The sequence below is a fragment of the Hyla sarda genome, unplaced genomic scaffold, assembly GCF_029499605.1.
Source record: "Hyla sarda isolate aHylSar1 unplaced genomic scaffold, aHylSar1.hap1 scaffold_718, whole genome shotgun sequence".
NCBI lineage: Eukaryota > Metazoa > Chordata > Amphibia > Anura > Hylidae > Hyla > Hyla sarda.
Window position 1 is genome coordinate 154,142 of NW_026610738.1, and position 25,425 is coordinate 179,566.

The following is a 25,425-nucleotide window of genomic DNA, read 5'->3' on the forward strand; positions in this document are numbered from 1 at the left end:
AAGTCCTTTACCTGGGTCTTTTAGGCAAAACACATCTTCTCTCTGAATGTGCAATAAATCCAGCATAATTCTCTTGACAAAAAATTCCAAAGTCATCTTCTCCTTTTTCTCCTCATCCACTTCAATACGGAAGGTGTTCTTAATCCGAGTTTCAGTATGCGCAGCAAACCTAAGGGTCGCCATGGGGGATCGCCTTCCCGTTCTTTGTAAGTCCTCCTCCTATAGCAGCATGAGGCTTAAGACGGCTAAAAAACCGCCGATGCCTCAAGGCCGAAGGTTCGACGAACTCAGAGCCCCTTGACAAGATACAAGATCTTAGCCAAAAGGCCGAGAAGCGAAAACCGTGAAAGGGGCGGGCCCAACAAGGTCCCCTTCATGGGCACTATCACTGCTTGCTGTCAGGGAGGCTGCCAGACAATTTTCCATGCACACTCTGGGCTGGGGGGCAGTCAACCACCAGTACACACAGCAGAACCTAAACCCATACCATTATTGCTAAGCAGCAAGACAGGGGCCCATTGCACTCCCACGGGGCCTTTTTAAATGCAATCCATAACCCGGATTTGCCAGGAACCCTTCTTACTCCTCCTACTTGCATGTGACACTGGGCTTAGGATCTGCATAGGAAACACACACACAAGCACACACCTACCTTTGTTGCCTGCAGATGCCTCCTTGGCTGTCCCCAAACGGTATCAAACCAACACCCACGGGAAGCTGTAAGCATAGAGGACATGCCTGCACCCCATTGGACTTACCTGTGTGGGTTAAACCCGGGTTATTTGACAACCTATGGCGGTGATGGTTCTGCTCAGGCAGAGCAGTGCTGATGCTCCTCATAAAGCTGTCGCTGCTGTGAAGGTTCTAGGTGACATCACAAATCCCTATGGTTACATACACAACAAAGCTGGGTTGTTGTTGTTTACACTCTGCAAGGCCTGTGGAAGTGAGTGACATCATAGCACTGTAGTTCTGAGGGTTCTAGATGGATGCAACAATCTCCTGTTGCTTCTATGAAGGCCATAATAGACGACATCACCAAACAGCTCCATAGTCACATACACAGCAAAGGAGAGATGTTGTTTTCACCTAGTGATGTCAGTGGTATTGAGTGACATCACAGCACAGTGCTAAGGCTCCTGGGCCTGGACACAGCAGCGGCTGCAATATCTCAACGGAGAATACGTTTATATATATGTGTGTGTGTGCGCGTATATATATATATATATATATATATATATATATATATATATATTTCTCCGCCGAAATCACTTTTAAACCCATTTCCACCTTTTTTTCCCTTCTCTTCCTCTTACTTTTTTTTCACGTTTTTTTACGTTTTTCTCCTTTTCGCCTCTTTTCTGGGCGTATTATTCTTCTTTTTCTTCTTTTTTTTCGTCTAATGCATACCCCATCAGTGCAGCAATGCTTATTCAATACCGCCAGCAGATGGAGACACTGGGGGATAATTTTCTAAGGATTTATACTGATTTTTCCTGTCTGAATTTGTCGCACAGAAAGTTGCAGGCCAAATATGTGTGACATTTCTGCGACTTTAGCTTCTAGAGCATTTTTACAACATTATACATAGGTGCTGAATACATAAAAAGCGACTGTTCAGCGACAGACAAGTCGCATCGGCTGAAAGTAGGCCAGAATGTCAGTCCATGTTGGAGCAGGTTTAGATACAGTCTAAAGCATAGATCTCAAAGTCTGTGCACAGAATTTAGCAAGGGCCTCGCACCTTCTGATGCATCAGGTAGGTGCACAATAGCATAGCCTAACCCTCTGTACTTTGGTCTATATTGATGCGGGACATAGACAGCCAGCTGATGACCAATCCATTAGTGCAATGGATGGCTGGAAGCATTTGTCTTTGCCTTTGCAATACCACAGAAGCAATGCATGGTCAATGTACAGCAATGACACACCTGTGTGAACAGCCAGGAGACCCCCCCCCCCCCCATGTTATGTTACATAGTTACATAGTTAGTACGGTCGAAAAAAGACATATGTCCATCAAGTTCAACCAGGGAATTAAGGGGTAGGGGTGTGGCGCGATATTGGGGAAGGGATGAGATTTTATATTTCTTCATAAGCATTAATCTTCTTTTGTCAATTAGGAACATTCAGCACCCACCCGCTATCAAGGCAGCTGCCTATCATGTCATGCCCTACCTGCACAGGTGTGCTGGCTACTCAAATGATCCAATTAAGGAGGCCATTTAGTCAGCAGCAGCAGAAGTCCTGTGCCTGGACGCTCCAACAGCGGCCAGACACAAGCAGAAGCAGCAGCAGCACCACCTTTTGTTTTTTGGCTGCAGCAGCAGCAGCAGCAAGGCCCACAGGGCTGGCTAGCTGGCTAGCCAGCAAGCAGGTAGCAATGAAAGTAGGAATCTTTCTTTTTAACCCTGTAAGGGGGTGGTGCACTGTACCCGAAGATACTGCCATATCGGGTCAATGCATAGGGCGACGGAAGCAAGCTTCGAAATCGGCCCCCGTTCTCAAAAATCCATTTAATATATGGTCCCCAGATAGGGGACGTATCAGATATTAAACTGATAAGAACAGATACTACACTTGATCTTAGCCAAAAGGCCGAGAAGCGATAACCGTGAAAGGGGCGGGCCCAACAAGGTCCCCTTCATGGGCACTATCACTGCTTGCTGTCAGGGAGGCTGCCAGACAATTTTCCATGCACACTCTGGGCTGGGGGGCAGTCAACCACCAGTACACACAGCAGAACCTAAACCCATACCATTATTGCTAAGCAGCAAGACAGGGGCCCATTGCACTCCCACGGGGCCTTTTTAAATGCAATCCATAACCCGGATTTGCCAGGAACCCTTCTTACTCCTCCTACTTGCATGTGACACTGGGCTTAGGATCTGCATAGGAAACACACACACAAGCACACACCTACCTTTGTTGCCTGCAGATGCCTCCTTGGCTGTCCCCAAACGGTATCAAACCAACACCCACGGGAAGCTGTAAGCATAGAGGACATGCCTGCACCCCATTGGACTTACCTGTGTGGGTTAAACCCGGGTTATTTGACAACCTATGGCGGTGATGGTTCTGCTCAGGCAGAGCAGTGCTGATGCTCCTCATAAAGCTGTCGCTGCTGTGAAGGTTCTAGGTGACATCACAAATCCCTATGGTTACATACACAACAAAGCTGGGTTGTTGTTGTTTACACTCTGCAAGGCCTGTGGAAGTGAGTGACATCATAGCACTGTAGTTCTGAGGGTTCTAGATGGATGCAACAATCTCCTGTTGCTTCTATGAAGGCCATAATAGACGACATCACCAAACAGCTCCATAGTCACATACACAGCAAAGGAGAGATGTTGTTTACACCTAGTGATGTCAGTGGTATTGAGTGACATCACAGCACAGTGCTAAGGCTCCTGGGCCTGGACACAGCAGCGGCTGCAATATCTCAACGGAGAATACGTTTATATATATGTGTGTGTGTGCGCGTATATATATATATATATATATATATATATATATATATTTCTCCGCCGAAATCACTTTTAAACCCATTTCCACCTTTTTTTCCCTTCTCTTCCTCTTACTTTTTTTTCACGTTTTTTTACGTTTTTCTCCTTTTCGCCTCTTTTCTGGGCGTATTATTCTTCTTTTTCTTCTTTTTTTTCGTCTAATGCATACCCCATCAGTGCAGCAATGCTTATTCAATACCGCCAGCAGATGGAGACACTGGGGGATAATTTTCTAAGGATTTATACTGATTTTTCCTGTCTGAATTTGTCGCACAGAAAGTTGCAGGCCAAATATGTGTGACATTTCTGCGACTTTAGCTTCTAGAGCATTTTTACAACATTATACATAGGTGCTGAATACATAAAAAGCGACTGTTCAGCGACAGACAAGTCGCATCGGCTGAAAGTAGGCCAGAATGTCAGTCCATGTTGGAGCAGGTTTAGATACAGTCTAAAGCATAGATCTCAAAGTCTGTGCACAGAATTTAGCAAGGGCCTCGCACCTTCTGATGCATCAGGTAGGTGCACAATAGCATAGCCTAACCCTCTGTACTTTGGTCTATATTGATGCGGGACATAGACAGCCAGCTGATGACCAATCCATTAGTGCAATGGATGGCTGGAAGCATTTGTCTTTGCCTTTGCAATACCACAGAAGCAATGCATGGTCAATGTACAGCAATGACACACCTGTGTGAACAGCCAGGAGACCCCCCCCCCCCATGTTATGTTACATAGTTACATAGTTAGTACGGTCGAAAAAAGACATATGTCCATCAAGTTCAACCAGGGAATTAAGGGGTAGGGGTGTGGCGCGATATTGGGGAAGGGATGAGATTTTATATTTCTTCATAAGCATTCATCTTATTTTGTCAATTAGGAACATTCAGCACCCACCCGCTATCAAGGCAGCTGCCTATCATGTCATGCCCTACCTGCACAGGTGTGCTGGCTACTCAAATGATCCAATTAAGGAGGCCATTTAGTCAGCAGCAGCAGAAGTCCTGTGCCTGGACGCTCCAACAGCGGCCAGACACAAGCAGAAGCAGAAGCAGCAGCAGCACCACCTTTTGTTTTTTGGCTGCAGCAGCAGCAGCAGCAAGGCCCACAGGGCTGGCTAGCTGGCTAGCCAGCAAGCAGGTAGCAATGAAAGTAGGAATCTTTCTTTTTAACCCTGTAAGGGGGTGGTGCACTGTACCCGAAGATACTGCCATATCGGGTCAATGCATAGGGCGACGGAAGCAAGCTTCGAAATCGGCCCCCGTTCTCAAAAATCCATTTAATATATGGTCCCCAGATAGGGGACGTATCAGATATTAAACTGATAAGAACAGATACTACACTTGATCTTAGCCAAAAGGCCGAGAAGCGATAACCGTGAAAGGGGCGGGCCCAACAAGGTCCCCTTCATGGGCACTATCACTGCTTGCTGTCAGGGAGGCTGCCAGACAATTTTCCATGCACACTCTGGGCTGGGGGGCAGTCAACCACCAGTACACACAGCAGAACCTAAACCCATACCATTATTGCTAAGCAGCAAGACAGGGGCCCATTGCACTCCCACGGGGCCTTTTTAAATGCAATCCATAACCCGGATTTGCCAGGAACCCTTCTTACTCCTCCTACTTGCATGTGACACTGGGCTTAGGATCTGCATAGGAAACACACACACAAGCACACACCTACCTTTGTTGCCTGCAGATGCCTCCTTGGCTGTCCCCAAACGGTATCAAACCAACACCCACGGGAAGCTGTAAGCATAGAGGACATGCCTGCACCCCATTGGACTTACCTGTGTGGGTTAAACCCGGGTTATTTGACAACCTATGGCGGTGATGGTTCTGCTCAGGCAGAGCAGTGCTGATGCTCCTCATAAAGCTGTCGCTGCTGTGAAGGTTCTAGGTGACATCACAAATCCCTATGGTTACATACACAACAAAGCTGGGTTGTTGTTGTTTACACTCTGCAAGGCCTGTGGAAGTGAGTGACATCATAGCACTGTAGTTCTGAGGGTTCTAGATGGATGCAACAATCTCCTGTTGCTTCTATGAAGGCCATAATAGACGACATCACCAAACAGCTCCATAGTCACATACACAGCAAAGGAGAGATGTTGTTTACACCTAGTGATGTCAGTGGTATTGAGTGACATCACAGCACAGTGCTAAGGCTCCTGGGCCTGGACACAGCAGCGGCTGCAATATCTCAACGGAGAATACGTTTATATATATGTGTGTGTGTGCGCGTATATATATATATATATATATATATATATATATATATATATATATTTCTCCGCCGAAATCACTTTTAAACCCATTTCCACCTTTTTTTCCCTTCTCTTCCTCTTACTTTTTTTTCACGTTTTTTTACGTTTTTCTCCTTTTCGCCTCTTTTCTGGGCGTATTATTCTTCTTTTTCTTCTTTTTTTTCGTCTAATGCATACCCCATCAGTGCAGCAATGCTTATTCAATACCGCCAGCAGATGGAGACACTGGGGGATAATTTTCTAAGGATTTATACTGATTTTTCCTGTCTGAATTTGTCGCACAGAAAGTTGCAGGCCAAATATGTGTGACATTTCTGCGACTTTAGCTTCTAGAGCATTTTTACAACATTATACATAGGTGCTGAATACATAAAAAGCGACTGTTCAGCGACAGACAAGTCGCATCGGCTGAAAGTAGGCCAGAATGTCAGTCCATGTTGGAGCAGGTTTAGATACAGTCTAAAGCATAGATCTCAAAGTCTGTGCACAGAATTTAGCAAGGGCCTCGCACCTTCTGATGCATCAGGTAGGTGCACAATAGCATAGCCTAACCCTCTGTACTTTGGTCTATATTGATGCGGGACATAGACAGCCAGCTGATGACCAATCCATTAGTGCAATGGATGGCTGGAAGCATTTGTCTTTGCCTTTGCAATACCACAGAAGCAATGCATGGTCAATGTACAGCAATGACACACCTGTGTGAACAGCCAGGAGACCCCCCCCCCCATGTTATGTTACATAGTTACATAGTTAGTACGGTCGAAAAAAGACATATGTCCATCAAGTTCAACCAGGGAATTAAGGGGTAGGGGTGTGGCGCGATATTGGGGAAGGGATGAGATTTTATATTTCTTCATAAGCATTAATCTTATTTTGTCAATTAGGAACATTCAGCACCCACCCGCTATCAAGGCAGCTGCCTATCATGTCATGCCCTACCTGCACAGGTGTGCTGGCTACTCAAATGATCCAATTAAGGAGGCCATTTAGTCAGCAGCAGCAGAAGTCCTGTGCCTGGACGCTCCAACAGCGGCCAGACACAAGCAGAAGCAGAAGCAGCAGCAGCACCACCTTTTGTTTTTTGGCTGCAGCAGCAGCAGCAGCAAGGCCCACAGGGCTGGCTAGCTGGCTAGCCAGCAAGCAGGTAGCAATGAAAGTAGGAATCTTTCTTTTTAACCCTGTAAGGGGGTGGTGCACTGTACCCGAAGATACTGCCATATCGGGTCAATGCATAGGGCGACGGAAGCAAGCTTCGAAATCGGCCCCCGTTCTCAAAAATCCATTTAATATATGGTCCCCAGATAGGGGACGTATCAGATATTAAACTGATAAGAACAGATACTACACTTGATCTTAGCCAAAAGGCCGAGAAGCGATAACCGTGAAAGGGGCGGGCCCAACAAGGTCCCCTTCATGGGCACTATCACTGCTTGCTGTCAGGGAGGCTGCCAGACAATTTTCCATGCACACTCTGGGCTGGGGGGCAGTCAACCACCAGTATACACAGCAGAACCTAAACCCATACCATTATTGCTAAGCAGCAAGACAGGGGCCCATTGCACTCCCACGGGGCCTTTTTAAATGCAATCCATAACCCGGATTTGCCAGGAACCCTTCTTACTCCTCCTACTTGCATGTGACACTGGGCTTAGGATCTGCATAGGAAACACACACACAAGCACACACCTACCTTTGTTGCCTGCAGATGCCTCCTTGGCTGTCCCCAAACGGTATCAAACCAACACCCACGGGAAGCTGTAAGCATAGAGGACATGCCTGCACCCCATTGGACTTACCTGTGTGGGTTAAACCCGGGTTATTTGACAACCTATGGCGGTGATGGTTCTGCTCAGGCAGAGCAGTGCTGATGCTCCTCATAAAGCTGTCGCTGCTGTGAAGGTTCTAGGTGACATCACAAATCCCTATGGTTACATACACAACAAAGCTGGGTTGTTGTTGTTTACACTCTGCAAGGCCTGTGGAAGTGAGTGACATCATAGCACTGTAGTTCTGAGGGTTCTAGATGGATGCAACAATCTCCTGTTGCTTCTATGAAGGCCATAATAGACGACATCACCAAACAGCTCCATAGTCACATACACAGCAAAGGAGAGATGTTGTTTACACCTAGTGATGTCAGTGGTATTGAGTGACATCACAGCACAGTGCTAAGGCTCCTGGGCCTGGACACAGCAGCGGCTGCAATATCTCAACGGAGAATACGTTTATATATATGTGTGTGTGTGCGCGTATATATATATATATATATATATATATATATATATATTTCTCCGCCGAAATCACTTTTAAACCCATTTCCACCTTTTTTTCCCTTCTCTTCCTCTTACTTTTTTTTCACGTTTTTTTACGTTTTTCTCCTTTTCGCCTCTTTTCTGGGCGTATTATTCTTCTTTTTCTTCTTTTTTTTCGTCTAATGCATACCCCATCAGTGCAGCAATGCTTATTCAATACCGCCAGCAGATGGAGACACTGGGGGATAATTTTCTAAGGATTTATACTGATTTTTCCTGTCTGAATTTGTCGCACAGAAAGTTGCAGGCCAAATATGTGTGACATTTCTGCGACTTTAGCTTCTAGAGCATTTTTACAACATTATACATAGGTGCTGAATACATAAAAAGCGACTGTTCAGCGACAGACAAGTCGCATCGGCTGAAAGTAGGCCAGAATGTCAGTCCATGTTGGAGCAGGTTTAGATACAGTCTAAAGCATAGATCTCAAAGTCTGTGCACAGAATTTAGCAAGGGCCTCGCACCTTCTGATGCATCAGGTAGGTGCACAATAGCATAGCCTAACCCTCTGTACTTTGGTCTATATTGATGCGGGACATAGACAGCCAGCTGATGACCAATCCATTAGTGCAATGGATGGCTGGAAGCATTTGTCTTTGCCTTTGCAATACCACAGAAGCAATGCATGGTCAATGTACAGCAATGACACACCTGTGTGAACAGCCAGGAGACCCCCCCCCCCCCATGTTATGTTACATAGTTACATAGTTAGTACGGTCGAAAAAAGACATATGTCCATCAAGTTCAACCAGGGAATTAAGGGGTAGGGGTGTGGCGCGATATTGGGGAAGGGATGAGATTTTATATTTCTTCATAAGCATTAATCTTATTTTGTCAATTAGGAACATTCAGCACCCACCCGCTATCAAGGCAGCTGCCTATCATGTCATGCCCTACCTGCACAGGTGTGCTGGCTACTCAAATGATCCAATTAAGGAGGCCATTTAGTCAGCAGCAGCAGAAGTCCTGTGCCTGGACGCTCCAACAGCGGCCAGACACAAGCAGAAGCAGAAGCAGCAGCAGCACCACCTTTTGTTTTTTGGCTGCAGCAGCAGCAGCAGCAAGGCCCACAGGGCTGGCTAGCTGGCTAGCCAGCAAGCAGGTAGCAATGAAAGTAGGAATCTTTCTTTTTAACCCTGTAAGGGGGTGGTGCACTGTACCCGAAGATACTGCCATATCGGGTCAATGCATAGGGCGACGGAAGCAAGCTTCGAAATCGGCCCCCGTTCTCAAAAATCCATTTAATATATGGTCCCCAGATAGGGGACGTATCAGATATTAAACTGATAAGAACAGATACTACACTTGATCTTAGCCAAAAGGCCGAGAAGCGATAACCGTGAAAGGGGCGGGCCCAACAAGGTCCCCTTCATGGGCACTATCACTGCTTGCTGTCAGGGAGGCTGCCAGACAATTTTCCATGCACACTCTGGGCTGGGGGGCAGTCAACCACCAGTACACACAGCAGAACCTAAACCCATACCATTATTGCTAAGCAGCAAGACAGGGGCCCATTGCACTCCCACGGGGCCTTTTTAAATGCAATCCATAACCCGGATTTGCCAGGAACCCTTCTTACTCCTCCTACTTGCATGTGACACTGGGCTTAGGATCTGCATAGGAAACACACACACAAGCACACACCTACCTTTGTTGCCTGCAGATGCCTCCTTGGCTGTCCCCAAACGGTATCAAACCAACACCCACGGGAAGCTGTAAGCATAGAGGACATGCCTGCACCCCATTGGACTTACCTGTGTGGGTTAAACCCGGGTTATTTGACAACCTATGGCGGTGATGGTTCTGCTCAGGCAGAGCAGTGCTGATGCTCCTCATAAAGCTGTCGCTGCTGTGAAGGTTCTAGGTGACATCACAAATCCCTATGGTTACATACACAACAAAGCTGGGTTGTTGTTGTTTACACTCTGCAAGGCCTGTGGAAGTGAGTGACATCATAGCACTGTAGTTCTGAGGGTTCTAGATGGATGCAACAATCTCCTGTTGCTTCTATGAAGGCCATAATAGACGACATCACCAAACAGCTCCATAGTCACATACACAGCAAAGGAGAGATGTTGTTTACACCTAGTGATGTCAGTGGTATTGAGTGACATCACAGCACAGTGCTAAGGCTCCTGGGCCTGGACACAGCAGCGGCTGCAATATCTCAACGGAGAATACGTTTATATATATGTGTGTGTGTGCGCGTATATATATATATATATATATATATATATATATATATATTTCTCCGCCGAAATCACTTTTAAACCCATTTCCACCTTTTTTTCCCTTCTCTTCCTCTTACTTTTTTTTCACGTTTTTTTACGTTTTTCTCCTTTTCGCCTCTTTTCTGGGCGTATTATTCTTCTTTTTCTTCTTTTTTTTCGTCTAATGCATACCCCATCAGTGCAGCAATGCTTATTCAATACCGCCAGCAGATGGAGACACTGGGGGATAATTTTCTAAGGATTTATACTGATTTTTCCTGTCTGAATTTGTCACACAGAAAGTTGCAGGCCAAATATGTGTGACATTTCTGCGACTTTAGCTTCTAGAGCATTTTTACAACATTATACATAGGTGCTGAATACATAAAAAGCGACTGTTCAGCGACAGACAAGTCGCATCGGCTGAAAGTAGGCCAGAATGTCAGTCCATGTTGGAGCAGGTTTAGATACAGTCTAAAGCATAGATCTCAAAGTCTGTGCACAGAATTTAGCAAGGGCCTCGCACCTTCTGATGCATCAGGTAGGTGCACAATAGCATAGCCTAACCCTCTGTACTTTGGTCTATATTGATGCGGGACATAGACAGCCAGCTGATGACCAATCCATTAGTGCAATGGATGGCTGGAAGCATTTGTCTTTGCCTTTGCAATACCACAGAAGCAATGCATGGTCAATGTACAGCAATGACACACCTGTGTGAACAGCCAGGAGACCCCCCCCCCCCCCCATGTTATGTTACATAGTTACATAGTTAGTACGGTCGAAAAAAGACATATGTCCATCAAGTTCAACCAGGGAATTAAGGGGTAGGGGTGTGGCGCGATATTGGGGAAGGGATGAGATTTTATATTTCTTCATAAGCATTAATCTTATTTTGTCAATTAGGAACATTCAGCACCCACCCGCTATCAAGGCAGCTGCCTATCATGTCATGCCCTACCTGCACAGGTGTGCTGGCTACTCAAATGATCCAATTAAGGAGGCCATTTAGTCAGCAGCAGCAGAAGTCCTGTGCCTGGACGCTCCAACAGCGGCCAGACACAAGCAGAAGCAGAAGCAGCAGCAGCACCACCTTTTGTTTTTTGGCTGCAGCAGCAGCAGCAGCAAGGCCCACAGGGCTGGCTAGCTGGCTAGCCAGCAAGCAGGTAGCAATGAAAGTAGGAATCTTTCTTTTTAACCCTGTAAGGGGGTGGTGCACTGTACCCGAAGATACTGCCATATCGGGTCAATGCATAGGGCGACGGAAGCAAGCTTCGAAATCGGCCCCCGTTCTCAAAAATCCATTTAATATATGGTCCCCAGATAGGGGACGTATCAGATATTAAACTGATAAGAACAGATACTACACTTGATCTTAGCCAAAAGGCCGAGAAGCGATAACCGTGAAAGGGGCGGGCCCAACAAGGTCCCCTTCATGGGCACTATCACTGCTTGCTGTCAGGGAGGCTGCCAGACAATTTTCCATGCACACTCTGGGCTGGGGGGCAGTCAACCACCAGTACACACAGCAGAACCTAAACCCATACCATTATTGCTAAGCAGCAAGACAGGGGCCCATTGCACTCCCACGGGGCCTTTTTAAATGCAATCCATAACCCGGATTTGCCAGGAACCCTTCTTACTCCTCCTACTTGCATGTGACACTGGGTTAGGATCTGCATAGGAAACACACACACAAGCACACACCTACCTTTGTTGCCTGCAGATGCCTCCTTGGCTGTCCCCAAACGGTATCAAACCAACACCCACGGGAAGCTGTAAGCATAGAGGACATGCCTGCACCCCATTGGACTTACCTGTGTGGGTTAAACCCGGGTTATTTGACAACCTATGGCGGTGATGGTTCTGCTCAGGCAGAGCAGTGCTGATGCTCCTCATAAAGCTGTCGCTGCTGTGAAGGTTCTAGGTGACATCACAAATCCCTATGGTTACATACACAACAAAGCTGGGTTGTTGTTGTTTACACTCTGCAAGGCCTGTGGAAGTGAGTGACATCATAGCACTGTAGTTCTGAGGGTTCTAGATGGATGCAACAATCTCCTGTTGCTTCTATGAAGGCCATAATAGACGACATCACCAAACAGCTCCATAGTCACATACACAGCAAAGGAGAGATGTTGTTTACACCTAGTGATGTCAGTGGTATTGAGTGACATCACAGCACAGTGCTAAGGCTCCTGGGCCTGGACACAGCAGCGGCTGCAATATCTCAACGGAGAATACGTTTATATATATGTGTGTGTGTGCGCGTATATATATATATATATATATATATATATATATATATATATATATTTCTCCGCCGAAATCACTTTTAAACCCATTTCCACCTTTTTTTCCCTTCTCTTCCTCTTACTTTTTTTTCACGTTTTTTTACGTTTTTCTCCTTTTCGCCTCTTTTCTGGGCGTATTATTCTTCTTTTTCTTCTTTTTTTTCGTCTAATGCATACCCCATCAGTGCAGCAATGCTTATTCAATACCGCCAGCAGATGGAGACACTGGGGGATAATTTTCTAAGGATTTATACTGATTTTTCCTGTCTGAATTTGTCGCACAGAAAGTTGCAGGCCAAATATGTGTGACATTTCTGCGACTTTAGCTTCTAGAGCATTTTTACAACATTATACATAGGTGCTGAATACATAAAAAGCGACTGTTCAGCGACAGACAAGTCGCATCGGCTGAAAGTAGGCCAGAATGTCAGTCCATGTTGGAGCAGGTTTAGATACAGTCTAAAGCATAGATCTCAAAGTCTGTGCACAGAATTTAGCAAGGGCCTCGCACCTTCTGATGCATCAGGTAGGTGCACAATAGCATAGCCTAACCCTCTGTACTTTGGTCTATATTGATGCGGGACATAGACAGCCAGCTGATGACCAATCCATTAGTGCAATGGATGGCTGGAAGCATTTGTCTTTGCCTTTGCAATACCACAGAAGCAATGCATGGTCAATGTACAGCAATGACACACCTGTGTGAACAGCCAGGAGACCCCCCCCCCCCATGTTATGTTACATAGTTACATAGTTAGTACGGTCGAAAAAAGACATATGTCCATCAAGTTCAACCAGGGAATTAAGGGGTAGGGGTGTGGCGCGATATTGGGGAAGGGATGAGATTTTATATTTCTTCATAAGCATTAATCTTATTTTGTCAATTAGGAACATTCAGCACCCACCCGCTATCAAGGCAGCTGCCTATCATGTCATGCCCTACCTGCACAGGTGTGCTGGCTACTCAAATGATCCAATTAAGGAGGCCATTTAGTCAGCAGCAGCAGAAGTCCTGTGCCTGGACGCTCCAACAGCGGCCAGACACAAGCAGAAGCAGAAGCAGCAGCAGCAGCACCACCTTTTGTTTTTTGGCTGCAGCAGCAGCAGCAGCAAGGCCCACAGGGCTGGCTAGCTGGCTAGCCAGCAAGCAGGTAGCAATGAAAGTAGGAATCTTTCTTTTTAACCCTGTAAGGGGGTGGTGCACTGTACCCGAAGATACTGCCATATCGGGTCAATGCATAGGGCGACGGAAGCAAGCTTCGAAATCGGCCCCCGTTCTCAAAAATCAATTTAATATATGGTCCCCAGATAGGGGACGTATCAGATATTAAACTGATAAGAACAGATACTACACTTGATCTTAGCCAAAAGGCCGAGAAGCGATAACCGTGAAAGGGGCGGGCCCAACAAGGTCCCCTTCATGGGCACTATCACTGCTTGCTGTCAGGGAGGCTGCCAGACAATTTTCCATGCACACTCTGGGCTGGGGGGCAGTCAACCACCAGTACACACAGCAGAACCTAAACCCATACCATTATTGCTAAGCAGCAAGACAGGGGCCCATTGCACTCCCACGGGGCCTTTTTAAATGCAATCCATAACCCGGATTTGCCAGGAACCCTTCTTACTCCTCCTACTTGCATGTGACACTGGGCTTAGGATCTGCATAGGAAACACACACACAAGCACACACCTACCTTTGTTGCCTGCAGATGCCTCCTTGGCTGTCCCCAAACGGTATCAAACCAACACCCACGGGAAGCTGTAAGCATAGAGGACATGCCTGCACCCCATTGGACTTACCTGTGTGGGTTAAACCCGGGTTATTTGACAACCTATGGCGGTGATGGTTCTGCTCAGGCAGAGCAGTGCTGATGCTCCTCATAAAGCTGTCGCTGCTGTGAAGGTTCTAGGTGACATCACAAATCCCTATGGTTACATACACAACAAAGCTGGGTTGTTGTTGTTTACACTCTGCAAGGCCTGTGGAAGTGAGTGACATCATAGCACTGTAGTTCTGAGGGTTCTAGATGGATGCAACAATCTCCTGTTGCTTCTATGAAGGCCATAATAGACGACATCACCAAACAGCTCCATAGTCACATACACAGCAAAGGAGAGATGTTGTTTACACCTAGTGATGTCAGTGGTATTGAGTGACATCACAGCACAGTGCTAAGGCTCCTGGGCCTGGACACAGCAGCGGCTGCAATATCTCAACGGAGAATACGTTTATATATATGTGTGTGTGTGCGCGTATATATATATATATATATATATATATATATATATATATATTTCTCCGCCGAAATCACTTTTAAACCCATTTCCACCTTTTTTTCCCTTCTCTTCCTCTTACTTTTTTTTCACGTTTTTTTACGTTTTTCTCCTTTTCGCCTCTTTTCTGGGCGTATTATTCTTCTTTTTCTTCTTTTTTTTCGTCTAATGCATACCCCATCAGTGCAGCAATGCTTATTCAATACCGCCAGCAGATGGAGACACTGGGGGATAATTTTCTAAGGATTTATACTGATTTTTCCTGTCTGAATTTGTCGCACAGAAAGTTGCAGGCCAAATATGTGTGACATTTCTGCGACTTTAGCTTCTAGAGCATTTTTACAACATTATACATAGGTGCTGAATACATAAAAAGCGACTGTTCAGCGACAGACAAGTCGCATCGGCTGAAAGTAGGCCAGAATGTCAGTCCATGTTGGAGCAGGTTTAGATACAGTCTAAAGCATAGATCTCAAAGTCTGTGCACAGAATTTAGCAAGGGCCTCGCACCTTCTGATGCATCAGGTAGGTGCACAATAGCATAGCCTAACCCTCTGTACTTTGGTCTATATTGATGCGGGACATAGACAGCCAGCTGATGACCAATCCATTAGTGCAATGGATGGCTGGAAGCATTTGTCTTTGCCTTTGCAATACCACAGAAGCAATGCATGGTCAATGTACAGCAATGACACACCTGTGTGAACAGCCAGGAGACCCCCCCCCCCCATGTTATGTTACATAGTTACATAGTTAGTACGGTCGAAAAAAGACATATGTCCATCAAGTTCAACCAGGGAATTAAGGGGTAGGGGTGTGGCGCGATATTGGGGAAGGGATGAGATTTTATATTTCTTCATAAGCATTAATCTTATTTTGTCAATTAGGAACATTCAGCACCCACCCGCTATCAAGGCAGCTGCCTATCATGTCATGCCCTACCTGCACAGGTGTGCTGGCTACTCAAATGATCCAATTAAGGAGGCCATTTAGTCAGCAGCAGCAGAAGTCCTGTGCCTGGACGCTCCAACAGCGGCCAGACACAAGCAGAAGCAGAAGCAGCAGCAGCACCACCTTTTGTTTTTTGGCTGCAGCAGCAGCAGCAGCAAGGCCCACAGGGCTGGCTAGCTGGCTAGCCAGCAAGCAGGTAGCAATGAAAGTAGGAATCTTTCTTTTTAACCCTGTAAGGGGGTGGTGCACTGTACCCGAAGATACTGCCATATCGGGTCAATGCATAGGGCGACGGAAGCAAGCTTCGAAATCGGCCCCCGTTCTCAAAAATCCATTTAATATATGGTCCCCAGATAGGGGACGTATCAGATATTAAACTGATAAGAACAGATACTACACTTGATCTTAGCCAAAAGGCCGAGAAGCGATAACCGTGAAAGGGGCGGGCCCAACAAGGTCCCCTTCATGGGCACTATCACTGCTTGCTGTCAGGGAGGCTGCCAGACAATTTTCCATGCACACTCTGGGCTGGGGGGCAGTCAACCACCAGTACACACAGCAGAACCTAAACCCATACCATTATTGCTAAGCAGCAAGACAGGGGCCCATTGCACTCCCACGGGGCCTTTTTAAATGCAATCCATAACCCGGATTTGCCAGGAACCCTTCTTACTCCTCCTACTTGCATGTGACACTGGGCTTAGGATCTGCATAGGAAACACACACACAAGCACACACCTACCTTTGTTGCCTGCAGATGCCTCCTTGGCTGTCCCCAAACGGTATCAAACCAACACCCACGGGAAGCTGTAAGCATAGAGGACATGCCTGCACCCCATTGGACTTACCTGTGTGGGTTAAACCCGGGTTATTTGACAACCTATGGCGGTGATGGTTCTGCTCAGGCAGAGCAGTGCTGATGCTCCTCATAAAGCTGTCGCTGCTGTGAAGGTTCTAGGTGACATCACAAATCCCTATGGTTACATACACAACAAAGCTGGGTTGTTGTTGTTTACACTCTGCAAGGCCTGTGGAAGTGAGTGACATCATAGCACTGTAGTTCTGAGGGTTCTAGATGGATGCAACAATCTCCTGTTGCTTCTATGAAGGCCATAATAGACGACATCACCAAACAGCTCCATAGTCACATACACAGCAAAGGAGAGATGTTGTTTACACCTAGTGATGTCAGTGGTATTGAGTGACATCACAGCACAGTGCTAAGGCTCCTGGGCCTGGACACAGCAGCGGCTGCAATATCTCAACGGAGAATACGTTTATATATATGTGTGTGTGTGCGCGTATATATATATATATATATATATATATATATATATATATATTTCTCCGCCGAAATCACTTTTAAACCCATTTCCACCTTTTTTTCCCTTCTCTTCCTCTTACTTTTTTTTCACGTTTTTTTACGTTTTTCTCCTTTTCGCCTCTTTTCTGGGCGTATTATTCTTCTTTTTCTTCTTTTTTTTCGTCTAATGCATACCCCATCAGTGCAGCAATGCTTATTCAATACCGCCAGCAGATGGAGACACTGGGGGATAATTTTCTAAGGATTTATACTGATTTTTCCTGTCTGAATTTGTCGCACAGAAAGTTGCAGGCCAAATATGTGTGACATTTCTGCGACTTTAGCTTCTAGAGCATTTTTACAACATTATACATAGGTGCTGAATACATAAAAAGCGACTGTTCAGCGACAGACAAGTCGCATCGGCTGAAAGTAGGCCAGAATGTCAGTCCATGTTGGAGCAGGTTTAGATACAGTCTAAAGCATAGATCTCAAAGTCTGTGCACAGAATTTAGCAAGGGCCTCGCACCTTCTGATGCATCAGGTAGGTGCACAATAGCATAGCCTAACCCTCTGTACTTTGGTCTATATTGATGCGGGACATAGACAGCCAGCTGATGACCAATCCATTAGTGCAATGGATGGCTGGAAGCATTTGTCTTTGCCTTTGCAATACCACAGAAGCAATGCATGGTCAATGTACAGCAATGACACACCTGTGTGAACAGCCAGGAGACCCCCCCCCCCCCCCCATGTTATGTTACATAGTTACATAGTTAGTACGGTCGAAAAAAGACATATGTCCATCAAGTTCAACCAGGGAATTAAGGGGTAGGGGTGTGGCGCGATATTGGGGAAGGGATGAGATTTTATATTTCTTCATAAGCATTAATCTTATTTTGTCAATTAGGAACATTCAGCACCCACCCGCTATCAAGGCAGCTGCCTATCATGTCATGCCCTACCTGCACAGGTGTGCTGGCTACTCAAATGATCCAATTAAGGAGGCCATTTAGTCAGCAGCAGCAGAAGTCCTGTGCCTGGACGCTCCAACAGCGGCCAGACACAAGCAGAAGCAGAAGCAGCAGCAGCACCACCTTTTGTTTTTTGGCTGCAGCAGCAGCAGCAGCAAGGCCCACAGGGCTGGCTAGCTGGCTAGCCAGCAAGCAGGTAGCAATGAAAGTAGGAATCTTTCTTTTTAACCCTGTAAGGGGGTGGTGCACTGTACCCGAAGATACTGCCATATCGGGTCAATGCATAGGGCGACGGAAGCAAGCTTCGAAATCGGCCCCCGTTCTCAAAAATCCATTTAATATATGGTCCCCAGATAGGGGACGTATCAGATATTAAACTGATAAGAACAGATACTACACTTGATCTTAGCCAAAAGGCCGAGAAGCGATAACCGTGAAAGGGGCGGGCCCAACAAGGTCCCCTTCATGGGCACTATCACTGCTTGCTGTCAGGGAGGCTGCCAGACAATTTTCCATGCACACTCTGGGCTGGGGGGCAGTCAACCACCAGTACACACAGCAGAACCTAAACCCATACCATTATTGCTAAGCAGCAAGACAGGGGCCCATTGCACTCCCACGGGGCCTTTTTAAATGCAATCCATAACCCGGATTTGCCAGGAACCCTTCTTACTCCTCCTACTTGCATGTGACACTGGGCTTAGGATCTGCATAGGAAACACACACACAAGCACACACCTACCTTTGTTGCCTGCAGATGCCTCCTTGGCTGTCCCCAAACGGTATCAAACCAACACCCACGGGAAGCTGTAAGCATAGAGGACATGCCTGCACCCCATTGGACTTACCTGTGTGGGTTAAACCCGGGTTATTTGACAACCTATGGCGGTGATGGTTCTGCTCAGGCAGAGCAGTGCTGATGCTCCTCATAAAGCTGTCGCTGCTGTGAAGGTTCTAGGTGACATCACAAATCCCTATGGTTACATACACAACAAAGCTGGGTTGTTGTTGTTTACACTCTGCAAGGCCTGTGGAAGTGAGTGACATCATAGCACTGTAGTTCTGAGGGTTCTAGATGGATGCAACAATCTCCTGTTGCTTCTATGAAGGCCATAATAGACGACATCACCAAACAGCTCCATAGTCACATACACAGCAAAGGAGAGATGTTGTTTACACCTAGTGATGTCAGTGGTATTGAGTGACATCACAGCACAGTGCTAAGGCTCCTGGGCCTGGACACAGCAGCGGCTGCAATATCTCAACGGAGAATACGTTTATATATATGTGTGTGTGTGCGCGTATATATATATATATATATATATATATATATATATATATATATATATATATATATATATATTTCTCCGCCGAAATCACTTTTAAACCCATTTCCACCTTTTTTTCCCTTCTCTTCCTCTTACTTTTTTTTCACGTTTTTTTACGTTTTTCTCCTTTTCGCCTCTTTTCTGGGCGTATTATTCTTCTTTTTCTTCTTTTTTTTCGTCTAATGCATACCCCATCAGTGCAGCAATGCTTATTCAATACCGCCAGCAGATGGAGACACTGGGGGATAATTTTCTAAGGATTTATACTGATTTTTCCTGTCTGAATTTGTCGCACAGAAAGTTGCAGGCCAAATATGTGTGACATTTCTGCGACTTTAGCTTCTAGAGCATTTTTACAACATTATACATAGGTGCTGAATACATAAAAAGCGACTGTTCAGCGACAGACAAGTCGCATCGGCTGAAAGTAGGCCAGAATGTCAGTCCATGTTGGAGCAGGTTTAGATACAGTCTAAAGCATAGATCTCAAAGTCTGTGCACAGAATTTAGCAAGGGCCTCGCACCTTCTGATGCATCAGGTAGGTGCACAATAGCATAGCCTAACCCTCTGTACTTTGGTCTATATTGATGCGGGACATAGACAGCCAGCTGATGACCAATCCATTAGTGCAATGGATGGCTGGAAGCATTTGTCTTTGCCTTTGCAATACCACAGAAGCAATGCATGGTCAATGTACAGCAATGACACACCTGTGTGAACAGCCAGGAGACCCCCCCCCCCCCCATGTTATGTTACATAGTTACATAGTTAGTACGGTCGAAAAAAGACATATGTCCATCAAGTTCAACCAGGGAATTAAGGGGTAGGGGTGTGGCGCGATATTGGGGAAGGGATGAGATTTTATATTTCTTCATAAGCATTAATCTTATTTTGTCAATTAGGAACATTCAGCACCCACCCGCTATCAAGGCAGCTGCCTATCATGTCATGCCCTACCTGCACAGGTGTGCTGGCTACTCAAATGATCCAATTAAGGAGGCCATTTAGTCAGCAGCAGCAGAAGTCCTGTGCCTGGACGCTCCAACAGCGGCCAGACACAAGCAGAAGCAGAAGCAGCAGCAGCACCACCTTTTGTTTTTTGGCTGCAGCAGCAGCAGCAGCAAGGCCCACAGGGCTGGCTAGCTGGCTAGCCAGCAAGCAGGTAGCAATGAAAGTAGGAATCTTTCTTTTTAACCCTGTAAGGGGGTGGTGCACTGTACCCGAAGATACTGCCATATCGGGTCAATGCATAGGGCGACGGAAGCAAGCTTCGAAATCGGCCCCCGTTCTCAAAAATCCATTTAATATATGGTCCCCAGATAGGGGACGTATCAGATATTAAACTGATAAGAACAGATACTACACTTGATCTTAGCCAAAAGGCCGAGAAGCGATAACCGTGAAAGGGGCGGGCCCAACAAGGTCCCCTTCATGGGCACTATCACTGCTTGCTGTCAGGGAGGCTGCCAGACAATTTTCCATGCACACTCTGGGCTGGGGGGCAGTCAACCACCAGTACACACAGCAGAACCTAAACCCATACCATTATTGCTAAGCAGCAAGACAGGGGCCCATTGCACTCCCACGGGGCCTTTTTAAATGCAATCCATAACCCGGATTTGCCAGGAACCCTTCTTACTCCTCCTACTTGCATGTGACACTGGGCTTAGGATCTGCATAGGAAACACACACACAAGCACACACCTACCTTTGTTGCCTGCAGATGCCTCCTTGGCTGTCCCCAAACGGTATCAAACCAACACCCACGGGAAGCTGTAAGCATAGAGGACATGCCTGCACCCCATTGGACTTACCTGTGTGGGTTAAACCCGGGTTATTTGACAACCTATGGCGGTGATGGTTCTGCTCAGGCAGAGCAGTGCTGATGCTCCTCATAAAGCTGTCGCTGCTGTGAAGGTTCTAGGTGACATCACAAATCCCTATGGTTACATACACAACAAAGCTGGGTTGTTGTTGTTTACACTCTGCAAGGCCTGTGGAAGTGAGTGACATCATAGCACTGTAGTTCTGAGGGTTCAAGATGGATGCAACAATCTCCTGTTGCTTCTATGAAGGCCATAATAGACGACATCACCAAACAGCTCCATAGTCACATACACAGCAAAGGAGAGATGTTGTTTACACCTAGTGATGTCAGTGGTATTGAGTGACATCACAGCACAGTGCTAAGGCTCCTGGGCCTGGACACAGCAGCGGCTGCAATATCTCAACGGAGAATACGTTTATATATATGTGTGTGTGTGCGCGTATATATATATATATATATATATATATATATATATATATATATATTTCTCCGCCGAAATCACTTTTAAACCCATTTCCACCTTTTTTTCCCTTCTCTTCCTCTTACTTTTTTTTCACGTTTTTTTACGTTTTTCTCCTTTTCGCCTCTTTTCTGGGCGTATTATTCTTCTTTTTCTTCTTTTTTTCGTCTAATGCATACCCCATCAGTGCAGCAATGCTTATTCAATACCGCCAGCAGATGGAGACACTGGGGGATAATTTTCTAAGGATTTATACTGATTTTTCCTGTCTGAATTTGTCGCACAGAAAGTTGCAGGCCAAATATGTGTGACATTTCTGCGACTTTAGCTTCTAGAGCATTTTTACAACATTATACATAGGTGCTGAATACATAAAAAGCGACTGTTCAGCGACAGACAAGTCGCATCGGCTGAAAGTAGGCCAGAATGTCAGTCCATGTTGGAGCAGGTTTAGATACAGTCTAAAGTATAGATCTCAAAGTCTGTGCACAGAATTTAGCAAGGGCCTCGCACCTTCTGATGCATCAGGTAGGTGCACAATAGCATAGCCTAACCCTCTGTACTTTGGTCTATATTGATGCGGGACATAGACAGCCAGCTGATGACCAATCCATTAGTGCAATGGATGGCTGGAAGCATTTGTCTTTGCCTTTGCAATACCACAGAAGCAATGCATGGTCAATGTACAGCAATGACACACCTGTGTGAACAGCCAGGAGACCCCCCCCCCCCCCCCCATGTTATGTTACATAGTTACATAGTTAGTACGGTCGAAAAAAGACATATGTCCATCAAGTTCAACCAGGGAATTAAGGGGTAGGGGTGTGGCGCGATATTGGGGAAGGGATGAGATTTTATATTTCTTCATAAGCATTAATCTTATTTTGTCAATTAGGAACATTCAGCACCCACCCGCTATCAAGGCAGCTGCCTATCATGTCATGCCCTACCTGCACAGGTGTGCTGGCTACTCAAATGATCCAATTAAGGAGGCCATTTAGTCAGCAGCAGCAGAAGTCCTGTGCCTGGACGCTCCAACAGCGGCCAGACACAAGCAGAAGCAGCAGAAGCAGCAGCAGCAGCACCACCTTTTGTTTTTTGGCTGCAGCAGCAAGGCCCACAGGGCTGGCTAGCTGGCTAGCCAGCAAGCAGGTAGCAATGAAAGTAGGAATCTTTCTTTTTAACCCTGTAAGGGGGTGGTGCACTGTACCCGAAGATACTGCCATATCGGGTCAATGCATAGGGCGACGGAAGCAAGCTTCGAAATCGGCCCCCGTTCTCAAAAATCCATTTAATATATGGTCCCCAGATAGGGGACGTATCAGATATTAAACTGATAAGAACAGATACTACACTTGATCTTAGCCAAAAGGCCGAGAAGCGATAACCGTGAAAGGGGCGGGCCCAACAAGGTCCCCTTCATGGGCACTATCACTGCTTGCTGTCAGGGAGGCTGCCAGACAATTTTCCATGCACACTCTGGGCTGGGGGGCAGTCAACCACCAGTACACACAGCAGAACCTAAACCCATACCATTATTGCTAAGCAGCAAGACAGGGGCCCATTGCACTCCCACGGGGCCTTTTTAAATGCAATCCATAACCCGGATTTGCCAGGAACCCTTCTTACTCCTCCTACTTGCATGTGACACTGGGCTTAGGATCTGCATAGGAAACACACACACAAGCACACACCTACCTTTGTTGCCTGCAGATGCCTCCTTGGCTGTCCCCAAACGGTATCAAACCAACACCCACGGGAAGCTGTAAGCATAGAGGACATGCCTGCACCCCATTGGACTTACCTGTGTGGGTTAAATCCGGGTTATTTGACAACCTATGGCGGTGATGGTTCTGCTCAGGCAGAGCAGTGCTGATGCTCCTCATAAAGCTGTCGCTGCTGTGAAGGTTCTAGGTGACATCACAAATCCCTATGGTTACATACACAACAAAGCTGGGTTGTTGTTGTTTACACTCTGCAAGGCCTGTGGAAGTGAGTGACATCATAGCACTGTAGTTCTGAGGGTTCTAGATGGATGCAACAATCTCCTGTTGCTTCTATGAAGGCCATAATAGACGACATCACCAAACAGCTCCATAGTCACATACACAGCAAAGGAGAGATGTTGTTTACACCTAGTGATGTCAGTGGTATTGAGTGACATCACAGCACAGTGCTAAGGCTCCTGGGCCTGGACACAGCAGCGGCTGCAATATCTCAACGGAGAATACGTTTATATATATGTGTGTGTGTGCGCGTATATATATATATATATATATATATATATATATATATATATATATTTCTCCGCCGAAATCACTTTTAAACCCATTTCCACCTTTTTTTCCCTTCTCTTCCTCTTACTTTTTTTTCACGTTTTTTTACGTTTTTCTCCTTTTCGCCTCTTTTCTGGGCGTATTATTCTTCTTTTTCTTCTTTTTTTTCGTCTAATGCATACCCCATCAGTGCAGCAATGCTTATTCAATACCGCCAGCAGATGGAGACACTGGGGGATAATTTTCTAAGGATTTATACTGATTTTTCCTGTCTGAATTTTTCGCACAGAAAGTTGCAGGCCAAATATGTGTGACATTTCTGCGACTTTAGCTTCTAGAGCATTTTTACAACATTATACATAGGTGCTGAATACATAAAAAGCGACTGTTCAGCGACAGACAAGTCGCATCGGCTGAAAGTAGGCCAGAATGTCAGTCCATGTTGGAGCAGGTTTAGATACAGTCTAAAGTATAGATCTCAAAGTCTGTGCACAGAATTTAGCAAGGGCCTCGCACCTTCTGATGCATCAGGTAGGTGCACAATAGCATAGCCTAACCCTCTGTACTTTGGTCTATATTGATGCGGGACATAGACAGCCAGCTGATGACCAATCCATTAGTGCAATGGATGGCTGGAAGCATTTGTCTTTGCCTTTGCAATACCACAGAAGCAATGCATGGTCAATGTACAGCAATGACACACCTGTGTGAACAGCCAGGAGACCCCCCCCCCCCCCCCCATGTTATGTTACATAGTTACATAGTTAGTACGGTCGAAAAAAGACATATGTCCATCAAGTTCAACCAGGGAATTAAGGGGTAGGGGTGTGGCGCGATATTGGGGAAGGGATGAGATTTTATATTTCTTCATAAGCATTAATCTTATTTTGTCAATTAGGAACATTCAGCACCCACCCGCTATCAAGGCAGCTGCCTATCATGTCATGCCCTACCTGCACAGGTGTGCTGGCTACTCAAATGATCCAATTAAGGAGGCCATTTAGTCAGCAGCAGCAGAAGTCCTGTGCCTGGACGCTCCAACAGCGGCCAGACACAAGCAGAAGCAGCAGAAGCAGCAGCAGCAGCACCACCTTTTGTTTTTTGGCTGCAGCAGCAAGGCCCACAGGGCTGGCTAGCTGGCTAGCTGCTAGCAGCAAGCAGGTAGCAATGAAAGTAGGAATCTTTCTTTTTAACCCTGTAAGGGGGTGGTGCACTGTACCCGAAGATACTGCCATATCGGGTCAATGCATAGGGCGACGGAAGCAAGCTTCGAAATCGGCCCCCGTTCTCAAAAATCCATTTAATATATGGTCCCCAGATAGGGGACGTATCAGATATTAAACTGATAAGAACAGATACTACACTTGATCTTAGCCAAAAGGCCGAGAAGCGATAACCGTGAAAGGGGCGGGCCCAACAAGGTCCCCTTCATG

The 25,425-nt window shown here is 46.1% G+C and overlaps 11 non-coding genes across 11 annotated transcripts; all 11 read right to left on the reverse strand.

Annotated features, from left to right (window-relative positions):
- Positions 1–2,419: 2,419 nt before the first annotated feature.
- LOC130344350 (U2 spliceosomal RNA) lies at positions 2,420–2,610 on the reverse strand. Its single transcript, XR_008883299.1, has one exon. It is a non-coding gene; the product is annotated as a U2 spliceosomal RNA (small nuclear RNA).
- A 2,078-nt stretch (positions 2,611–4,688) lies between these two features.
- Positions 4,689–4,879, reverse strand: LOC130344351 (U2 spliceosomal RNA). Its single transcript, XR_008883300.1, has one exon. It is a non-coding gene; the product is annotated as a U2 spliceosomal RNA (small nuclear RNA).
- Positions 4,880–6,964: 2,085 nt separating this feature from the next.
- Positions 6,965–7,155, reverse strand: LOC130344353 (U2 spliceosomal RNA). Its single transcript, XR_008883302.1, has one exon. It is a non-coding gene; the product is annotated as a U2 spliceosomal RNA (small nuclear RNA).
- A 2,079-nt stretch (positions 7,156–9,234) lies between these two features.
- LOC130344354 (U2 spliceosomal RNA) lies at positions 9,235–9,425 on the reverse strand. Its single transcript, XR_008883303.1, has one exon. It is a non-coding gene; the product is annotated as a U2 spliceosomal RNA (small nuclear RNA).
- Positions 9,426–11,508: 2,083 nt separating this feature from the next.
- LOC130344355 (U2 spliceosomal RNA) lies at positions 11,509–11,699 on the reverse strand. The gene has a single exon (XR_008883304.1). It is a non-coding gene; the product is annotated as a U2 spliceosomal RNA (small nuclear RNA).
- Positions 11,700–13,787: 2,088 nt separating this feature from the next.
- LOC130344345 (U2 spliceosomal RNA) lies at positions 13,788–13,978 on the reverse strand. Its single transcript, XR_008883295.1, has one exon. It is a non-coding gene; the product is annotated as a U2 spliceosomal RNA (small nuclear RNA).
- Positions 13,979–16,060: 2,082 nt separating this feature from the next.
- LOC130344356 (U2 spliceosomal RNA) lies at positions 16,061–16,251 on the reverse strand. The gene has a single exon (XR_008883305.1). It is a non-coding gene; the product is annotated as a U2 spliceosomal RNA (small nuclear RNA).
- A 2,086-nt stretch (positions 16,252–18,337) lies between these two features.
- On the reverse strand, positions 18,338–18,528 carry LOC130344357 (U2 spliceosomal RNA). The gene has a single exon (XR_008883306.1). It is a non-coding gene; the product is annotated as a U2 spliceosomal RNA (small nuclear RNA).
- Positions 18,529–20,632: 2,104 nt separating this feature from the next.
- Positions 20,633–20,823, reverse strand: LOC130344359 (U2 spliceosomal RNA). Its single transcript, XR_008883307.1, has one exon. It is a non-coding gene; the product is annotated as a U2 spliceosomal RNA (small nuclear RNA).
- Positions 20,824–22,910: 2,087 nt separating this feature from the next.
- Positions 22,911–23,101, reverse strand: LOC130344360 (U2 spliceosomal RNA). The gene has a single exon (XR_008883308.1). It is a non-coding gene; the product is annotated as a U2 spliceosomal RNA (small nuclear RNA).
- A 2,094-nt stretch (positions 23,102–25,195) lies between these two features.
- LOC130344361 (U2 spliceosomal RNA) lies at positions 25,196–25,386 on the reverse strand. Its single transcript, XR_008883309.1, has one exon. It is a non-coding gene; the product is annotated as a U2 spliceosomal RNA (small nuclear RNA).
- Positions 25,387–25,425: the final 39 nt, after the last annotated feature.